At 42.8% G+C, this 9,561-nt stretch overlaps 1 protein-coding gene across 7 annotated transcripts in view; it reads left to right on the top strand.

The window, feature by feature from the left end:
* The window catches only part of LOC137123028 (exostosin-1c), a 79,255-nt gene that overhangs the window by 6,682 nt on the left and 63,012 nt on the right, over positions 1-9,561 (top strand). The window contains exons 1-2 of one of the 7 annotated variants that reach the window (XM_067496400.1): positions 1,297-1,484; positions 2,755-2,778. The exons of 2 other annotated variants lie outside the window; for them this stretch is intronic. The gene's annotated coding sequence lies outside the window, so the exon portion shown is untranslated. Of the gene's footprint in view, positions 1-1,296; positions 1,485-1,519; positions 1,542-2,422; positions 2,540-2,754; positions 2,779-9,561 lie in introns of those variants that run through there. 4 more of the 7 variants (XM_067496429.1, XM_067496379.1, XM_067496411.1 and 1 more) reach the window with 4 other exon arrangements.

Raw genomic sequence — 9,561 nt, 5'->3', positions numbered from 1 at the left:
AATGGTAAAATGTCAGTTTCAACATCTAATGTGTTGTTTATGTTCTACTGTAAATAAAATATGGGTTAATGAGATTTGCAAATCATTGCATTCTGTTTGTATTTACATTTTATACATCCCAATGTTTTTTTTTTTGAATTGGGGTTGTAATTACAATAGTCTTTTGTCACCTCATCTTGACACTTGCTACATTATTTAAATGTATTTGGTTATTTTTCTAAAGGGCATTCAAATAAATGCCATAAAGATTGCAATAGAAATCTAGTGGGTGTAGGTTAGGTTGTAGCTGTGCCATATTCTACTGTCATATTGTAAAATGTAAGTATTCCTCTCAATTCTAACAAACTAACAAACAAAAGTTTCGCCCTAATATTGACTATATAGTTCACGTGTTTGGTGTAAGGCCAAACTAACACCTTAGAAGAGTTTGTCATTTGTGCATAGTTTGGCTACAAATCAGATGTGAATCAGACATCTTTTGATTTCTAAATTGTATAAAAAAATCTGAACCATTAAAGTGTGGAAACATGAGTACAATTAGTTTTTAAACAGCAGTAGGAGCAACAGGAGATCAGGGCAGATGTTTATGTTCATCATAATTATCGAAATGAACTGAAGATGGATCAAAAGGGAATATATTCTTCCACAGCACAACCATGTGAGCTAAACAAAGAGGGTGACTTGACGTCATTTGGACGCACAGCGGCGCGAGAGTTTCACAAATGCTGGTTTTCCTGTGGCAATAAGACAATTTCTGAGCTCTGACATTATGATGCTGTACTTCATTAAATCTGGAATGTTAGCGGTTGTTATAGAAAATGGAACCAATTTCGTAAACCTATACAATGTGTTGCTAAAGTTAATCATTTGTAATCTTAATTTCGCATAACAGCCCCACAAACACGGCTTATTCCCACTACTGGTCTGTGGCCGACACCTCTGGTCCTACAGAGGACGAGTGCTAAAATACAAAATCCCAGGTTGGTGTAACTCAGTGCAAAATCAGATCTGACCATACTGTGCCGTATTTGAAACCATAGTCTACTTTCCACAAAGGTGAACAGATTGTCATATTCAGGCACGAAAATAAAGGAAGCAAAAAAAATAATTAAATTTGAATTAAAAATACAAAAACGTGAGAAACTATAGACGCTCCTCCATGTTCAATTCCTGTGCGTAATGCGGCGTCTCCAAAGCGCTCCACTTGCGCGAGGTCGCATCCAGATGTGTGTGTGTGTGTGTTTTTTTTTTTTCTTTACGGTGCGACGAAGACGTCGAGAACCTCTACACCAATCACTACCGCCTGGGGGCGGGTCGTGTACGGACTGTTGTGGATGTGGAAAATGGACAATTTACCACGCACGATCGTCATTCATATCTCGACGGGGAGACCTGCGCTTGCACGCTGAATTGATTCGCAAATGCCCGGCCGTGGTGTGAAAAGGAAAATCACCAGCGAGGGGAAGAGCGCGGTTCGCCACCCGGTAAGGGCGAGCTCTCTGTCGGGGGGAGAAGTCGGAGCGCAGCAAGGATCGCGCTGGGTGATTGCTGATGTCTGTGTTAAGACGCTGTGTTTACTGTAGATGTGTGCGGCCAGTAATGTTTAACCCGATGCTTCTGCTGTTAATCTGAGTTCAGAGTTATTACAATATCGTTTCTTTGGCTCGCGTCGGTCTTCTGCTCTGGTGTAAAGGGCAACAATAACCATTGCAAGATTATAATAAATACAAAGGAAACGCTTCGTGGTCCACTGACATATGGAAACGGCACATGTTGCGAGTGTAAAATGAGGACTGAGTGCCGTCCTTTATCCTAAAGCAGACTTGGCAGACACCTTTTTGTCACTCACGCTGCTTAGACGTAAAAAGGGGAAACAGAAATGTTTGAAGCTGCTCTCGCCATCATGCAAAACTAAGACATTTTTTTTTTTAGCCACTGTAGAGACTGTATGGAGATTAAATGGTGGCAGATGCTCACATTACATTAATCAGGATGTTGATACAACTGGGGCAGTCTGATTCACCACTGGAAAGCCATTTGGCTATACGCGACGCTGCCAGCCTGTTTTGGACAGACGGCTTCTGGTGGAGAAGCAGGTAGAGATGATGTGCTCCGACTGGGTGAGGTGCATGATGGATAGTAGAGGAGAAGCCGAGAGCGAGAGCTCTGGGTAATTTGGTGTGTGTGACAGACGCGAAGGGGGGGCGACGGGACACTCCTCCTTGACAATTGTTTATTTGGGTGTGGATGTCAGTGTGTTGTAACTTTATGATATTGTAGGACGGGGACGGGGCTGTCCCTCGGAGGAGAAGTTTGGTATTCAGAGTATCTACAGCTGGTGTCCTCGGTGGACTCTGCTTCAGCAGCTCCGATAGACCACGACCCTCAACAGTTCCGTGCGCAACTGTATTGATTCCGCTTCGGAGGGGTGGGGGTGGTGGGGTGTTGGGGGGGGGTACTGAAGAGTCTGAACCTCCCTTCTCAGAACTGGATTAACCTGCTGCTGCCACCTGCAGTGGATATCTGTATTGTGTGACAGGTAGGCTGAGTTGTGGCATGTTTATGAGACTGAAACAGTTCTGTCCCGGACTGCATTGAAAGACTTTAGTGATCATTCTGTTGTGTAGATTATCGTGGATCCTTTCCAATCCCCTTAAGTGCATTCACTTTATTTTGGCGGGGTTTTTAACACGTGATCTCCCCCCCTTTTTCTCTCCCCCCCCCCTTTTTTTTTTTTTTTTTTTTTTTTTACAGAGGATCTGCTTTCATGGGCTGCAGGTAACACATTGCTCTGCCACCACGTTCCCTGTCCTTCGGTTTTTGCATGCAAAACTGGAGCCTTGTCAAAATGAACATAACTTCAGTTATACAGTTCTCTGGATGCCAAGTCTTGTAAACACCTTTTGTTTACAAACCAAACTTTTAGAGTTTACTGACTAGGACAATGACTGTCTAAGACATTTAAGAGGAACATCCTATGTATTTTAAGGGAGATGTGGGGGTTTATCGTTTCAGTTGTCAGAGAACACCGCCGTGCTGATTCCTCCTCCAAAAACAAACAACAAAATCTTTGTTCTATGCCCCTGTTGCATTAACGATATATTTATTAACGGCTTTGGGAAAGAGCAGAAAATTACCTGCTTTCATGCTACTAAGTGCTCCTTGTTTTAATGAATCCCAAAGAAACAAACAAGGCTGCAGAAAAGAATTACCACTCCCTAGTTGTTTTTAGATGAAAAAGACGGTGACTTCAGTTATCCCAAATAAAGTGCTGTCATTATCATGTGTACTCCAAAAGGCTCTCTGGGGAGGGTGGATCCCGATACCAAGCTGTGCATGGATTTCATCTGATTTATGAAATGACTTCATTGCAATTGCAGCACCCGTGTCTTAATGGGGTTGTGCATTGAAGATGCTTCTGCAATACTCTCCCTTGTGATTTAGAGAACCTCAAATTTTGTTGAAGCATTGAGAAAGACAGACAATATTTATATTTCAGATGTGGTGGGCATTTCCATAATCAAGACATGCACAAGAGGGGTTGAAAATATGTTTGCTACCTTTAAAAGCAAACAACACTAATTGGTAACTGTTTACATTGTGGTAGTTTATTACTAATGTGGTAGATGACTCATTCAGAGGAACAAAGTTTGTCCTCACAAGATTAGGAATCTTTCATGCTATATATTGCAAAAACTGCTTTCATCTCAAATGTCAGGGACACTGTACTACTTGAGCCCTGTCTGGAATGTGCCCCTTCTTCCTCATCCTTGGATGAGATTGTGTATCTCGTCTCCCTTGTTGTCAAGGTCAGATGGTTCGTAGGAAGATCAGATCTAAGTTCCGCGATAGGACTGCTTCCAGGTGGAAGCTGCGGAGATAAGATGAGTTGCAGGTAGGAAGCACTGTGAGCAGGAGCAGTTAATAAGGCAGATGGATTTCGCTACATGCTGCTTCTGCTGTGTGTGTGTGTGTGTGTGTGTGTGTGTGTGTGTTGTCAGGTGTACAGCCAGGCACCATGAACACGGAGCAGTGTAGTTGCTGTTTCAGTGCCCTTAGTAAGGCTTTTCCACACTAAGTGCTGCGAGCTGAGTGCTGGTGTTAGCTATGATCTTTGCCTATGTGACATAGCCCGATCCACAAACCTCCTGGGACTGCAAACAGCACTGCCAAATTCAGAGTGTGAGCTCGAACTTCCTAATAATTGTTCCTACCAATCTTGCTCATTCTGTTAATTAGCCCTCGTGGCGCTGGAGTGCAGCATATTGTTGAGACATAATTAATCAACCCCGGCTTGTAATTATGCTGGGTTTGGAATGTGAGCACGGTTGGAGGGCTGGTTGCATTGGAGGGCATTCAGTTTGCGGTAAACATCTTATTAACCGTGTCAGAGTCCCTCAGCCCACGCGGCGCAAGTATGGTTTTATTAAGGTGGAGAAGAACGTACTGTTATCCATATTATGAAAATGGTCCCATAAAAGAACCAGTGCTTGATTACGTTTTTGGCCATTATGGTTCTGAGGTGGTCGACCTAATGGAACTAGTGCTCCGGTAGCTGGATTGAGACAGCAAGAGAGATTATTTTCCATGGGCTAAAAAGCCATTTGTCTGGCACACATCAGTATGTGCATATGTATGCCTGCACGTGCGCTCATATATGCATGTGCTGTGTGGGAGTGTGAAGAGGACCACAGCTTCAAAAGGGCAACTGTTAAGTGAGGACAGAAAATAGAACATGGATCACATCCCGGTTGTAAGCTTTTAATGCAGCTCTGTCAGGGGAGACAGCCCCCTTTTTTTTATTTTACCGCAGTAGGATTTCTTTGGCTCGCCACAGAGAAACCTCACACATTCAGCAACTCCTGCTCAGGTTGTAGATGGCCACAGTGTGATGGAATGCAGCCCTGCTATTATGCAGGCATTCACCATTCTTGCCTATATAAACACACATATGAGACGTACACAAATTCCAGGCCAGTCTGATCCCTCTGTGACAAAGCCCCATAGGCTGACACAGTGGTTGCCATCATGGGGAGTGTGGTTCCCCAAGAGAGTCACAAGTTAAATTTGAGCGGTGATAAAATGAGAAACAGAATAGAATATAGGTTTTTCAATATATTTCCCTCATTAGAGTTGGATCATTTTATAACTCCAGGCCCTTGAAGTTATAGTCCCTATTAAGATTTTCATGATTATCATAATATTATACAATACTGTACAATAATTCTATATAGTTGATTACATTGTATCTGGTGCAGTCTGCCATTGCTGCTCCAGATTCAGGTTGGCTCAACATGAGGGAGTCACTGGAAGCAATAAATCATCTAATCCATCTTAATTTTATGTCAGTGATGAACTCTATTTTAAACTGTACAAGAGCCGCATGAAGTTGCTGCTTTTACAAACCCGACATTTCCTACCGCTCGCTTCATATTAAAACTGGCAACATGCTGTTTAGCCTTTTGTTGCGAAGGAACCACAAACTATGGGAAACGCAGTGTGTTTATCACGGCGGTCAGCACTCACTGTTAACAAAAATGCATCTACAAATGATGGTCGCTTTTTTTTTTCTTTTGTTTCCTTTCAGTTTATTTGTTATAATTTTTGCACAAGACTAGTAGAACAAGCTGCAGGAGCAGCCACGGCGCGCTGTTAGACAGAGACTTATGATTAACTCCCCAGCAAAGGCACAAACTCTTTTTTTTTACATTGTCTGGCAAACTATTTGCACAATGTGCAGCGTGACATCAGATTGCAGTTGTTCGTGACATGATAGAAAAGGGCAGATTATTGACCGAGGGCTTGATTGAAACAACATGATTTTGTTTGGCTGTGCTGTAAACGGATACAGCGGTCGCTCGTCTGACTTAGTAGCAGCTCCAGGACTGTTTACTGCTTCTATAATTCACAGACCCGTAGTATCAAACTGTGCTCGGTGTTACCGCAGTAACCATGGCTGTTGCCAAATCAAACCAATCAATCTTTGGCTGAACTGCCCTTCATTCTGTGGCCTGTACAAGGGGTCACGAGTACACATGGCTTCATTCTAAAATGACTGCAGTAACACAAACAACGCAGTGCAGCTCCCTGCCGATCCCCCGCTCATGCTGTCACATCTTTCAGCCTCTGTAATGACAGAGTCCAAAGTTTAATTTTAGCTTGACTAAGCCTTTCACCTCACCGCAAGATTTGTGTTTTCTTCAGAACGCTCCATTTTGCTGAACTAATATGTCTCCAACTTTAGCCCAGCAAAAACACACGTCCCAGAGGCCCCCACTGTCAGGCTCATGCAGAAAGGATAAAGTCCCCGAAAGGCCTGCTGCCACTGAGCGCTGACATTTGTGCAGTCTAATCATGCAGGATTTGTTTCAGGTTGGCTTCCCTCATTCAGGTGGGCTGTCTGTACAAGCTAACCATATCATTTGGGAAGGAATGGAAATCCCATTCTACCGGGCATTTGGCGTATCCAGTGTCAATTTACAACCTGCTCTATGTCACTACCCAAATCCTTTCAGACATAATAATACAGCTGCTGCTGCTGCTGCTGCTGCTTGTGCTCCTCTCACTGTTCCAATGTCTCTCCTACCTGGACAATAGCTGTAATTGTAGTGGATTTCATTTTTGAGCGTTTACAGTGTTCAGTACTCAGAACTGATGCTGTGGCCAGGAAACCGCAAATTGAACAAATAAGGGAAAAGCCAATCTGTCCCTGGAAGACAGAAATGTCTTTATGAAAAAAACAAAACAAAAAAAAAAACATTACATTTGGTGGAAGAAAAACACAAATTGACAATTTCTGAATTTCCTGCGGAGGACCATTATTGGTGACATCCATTTCAGAGCACGTCAGTTTTCATTTTCTTTCAAAGCCTGTATAACCACAGTTGAATAAGCTGCTGTGTAAACACAATTCAAGGAAGCAGACGGGATGACACATTTCAATTCCATATCCCTCAATGACTTAATAGTGTACTTTTGTGGAAAACTGCATCACACAGAGAAGGTTGAGGGAAGCCCTTAAGGCCCTCGGAGAGGAAGAGATCGAGGCCAGGAAGTACGAGGATTGAATCTAGCTGTCAGCCATGAAATATTGATCATTAGGTTCCTCTCCCCTTTGTTGTCCTCTCCTTCGGTGACTCTTTAATGTCCCTCAGCCTCCCCTTTTTATTCCCCTCAACTTGTTCCTTTCTTTTTACCTACTGACCTTTCCATGTCACCAGATCAGACTGGATTCAACAATAAGCGCAGTTTAAGAATAAAATTATGCTCCGTAAAGAAGTTCAGTCCTTTTAAAAGTTGTAACCCTTAACATTTTAGTCCTGTTTGATTTGTTGTCTCCCGTTGTTAGTGATCAGTACCCTGATTTAATATTAAGGCAAATGCTGACCGGGCAGGTGCTTGGTTTGGTTTGACACAGTGAGCAGTCCTTATTGTTTGATTGCTGCCTTTCAAAAACATATGGAATGCTCTTGTTGAGTTTAAAAAAAAAAAAGTAATATAGCTCTGATTATTGTGCAAAATGAGCGATCAGTAAAAAGTGAGGCTGATATTGATGAGACCGCATCAAAAACAGTAACACTGAGTTTCACGCATGCCGTGTTTTTGGTGAAGACGCATTAATGGCAGACTCCAACACAAACAACTTTAAAGGGTACCTTTGGTCATTTTCTCTATACTCAGGGTCTTGCCCAGAGACACTGGGGATCGAACCACTGACCCTATGGTCCATGGACGACTGCCTTACCCGTCTCAAATTGTTAGAACTTCTTACAGTGCTAGTTGACACTTGATTACTTCAGACCACAGTTAAAAGTAATGATGATTTGCTGCAACATTTTATAATAAGTTGGCCAAGAGTTTTAGAATGAAGAATAATGCTGCCCAGTGGAGTGGAGTGGTGTGTCTGGCTGACTGATGTGTTTTTAGTGTTTTTTTTTTTGGAGGAATAGACAAACAAGCTAGTCCAAGTTAGTTACATTGGGCTCCATCTCTCATAGCATCACAATGGGGCTTTGGACGCTGTTTAACACTCACCAAAGCTATACAGAATGTAGCTCTGTTCATTTAACCTAAATAAACGCTGTGGGGCTCAAACTGTAGCGGAATGACAACGTTTGTCTCCATGTTGACAGAGAAATGCTGAGCATCTACCCACGTCTTACTGAAGTAGTAACTATAATAGCTGCTAAACACGGATTCTCAGTTTCTACGGCGAAACAGGCAACTTTGTTTGCTATATGTCCAGATCCAACTCTACATTTGTAATTTTATATAGGTCCATATGCAGCATTGCTACAAGCTTTAAACACATTAGTGCATGAATAATATCTAATATCATAGTCTATAAGTTCTTTTATTTTTGAAACTTTAAGTGTATTGTGGTAATACCCTCCCATGACAAAGGCCCCCTCCTCTCATGTTGTTGTTGTTGTTGTTGTTTCAGTGTCTGTATGTTTAAAATATTAATAGATATAAATGAATCTTTACATCATAGTATAATAGGAGACTGTTGTATGTGTAGCATGTTAGTGATCCATAGACGTGCTTCCTTTGTTATAGGGATATGAACTGTGAAGACACGCTCTGATGGTACATGCTGCATCTGTCATTTTATATTAGTGGGTTTAATGCAGTATGCAGTTTGGGTTTTTTCCATTGCCCTGTTGACACAATTTCAGCGCTGCTAAGAACACATAATGAACCTTCCACGAAGTTTCTTTGCACTCAAGGCGAGAAAATGATCAAAGAACTGTTGGCCTCGCAGAGCGTGCTCTTCATTTCAGTGATTAAATGTTTTTTCGCCCCTTTCTTCATCCCGGCTCCCCTGCTCACTTTTGAGGGGTGAAACGGGAATAATTGAAAAAAAGGAAAACGTGCGAAAAGGTTATTGTTTTCAAAGTGGAACCATCCAGTCGGTTTAGGTCAGATAGAGAAAAGCAAGGAGAGGATTCAAGGAAAGGATGGTGAGAGGCAGAGGACAAGTTGGAATTAAGGCAAAAGTGTAGGAAAGTGTAGATGGAGTCCGGCCCTCACCTTTTCTTGAACCCTGTCCTGCACTTTCAGCCCCCATCTATTCAATGAGCCTTGTGGCCTTTTCCAGTGTTAGTCACCCAGCCATAATGATCCATCATTGATCCAACAGAGGGACCTCTCCTCTTGAAGCCACTTACTTGTGCAGGGTGCGTGCATCTGTAAGCGTGGCTCTTCTTGCTTATTTGCAGCTCCCAAGGACGTTGTCGGGCCCGGCCAGGCCGAGGCATGCCCCGGAGTGCCACCGGCTGACATTCATCATTATTGCTCCCTTTTAATGGCCACACCGGCACCATTGTACGATTTGTCCTTGCACACAGAAGTAGGACGGCATAACAGTGTTTAACAGAGGCTTTCATACACCTGGAGCCTTTATGCAGTAGGATGAGTAAATTCATTTATTACTGGTTGGTTGCTGTATTTAAATGCTTAAGGGTTGCTTCATGCCCTACGCTCTGTAATGGCATCTTCAATTACTCTATCCAATTCACATGTTCTCCTCCATCTGCCACGGAAACCTATGCTGCATCG

This window comes from Channa argus, chromosome 1 (genome assembly GCF_033026475.1).
Source record: "Channa argus isolate prfri chromosome 1, Channa argus male v1.0, whole genome shotgun sequence".
In the NCBI taxonomy this organism is placed as follows: domain Eukaryota; kingdom Metazoa; phylum Chordata; class Actinopteri; order Anabantiformes; family Channidae; genus Channa; species Channa argus.
Note: the sequence above shows the minus strand (reverse complement) of the source record. Positions and strands in the feature narration are given on the sequence as shown.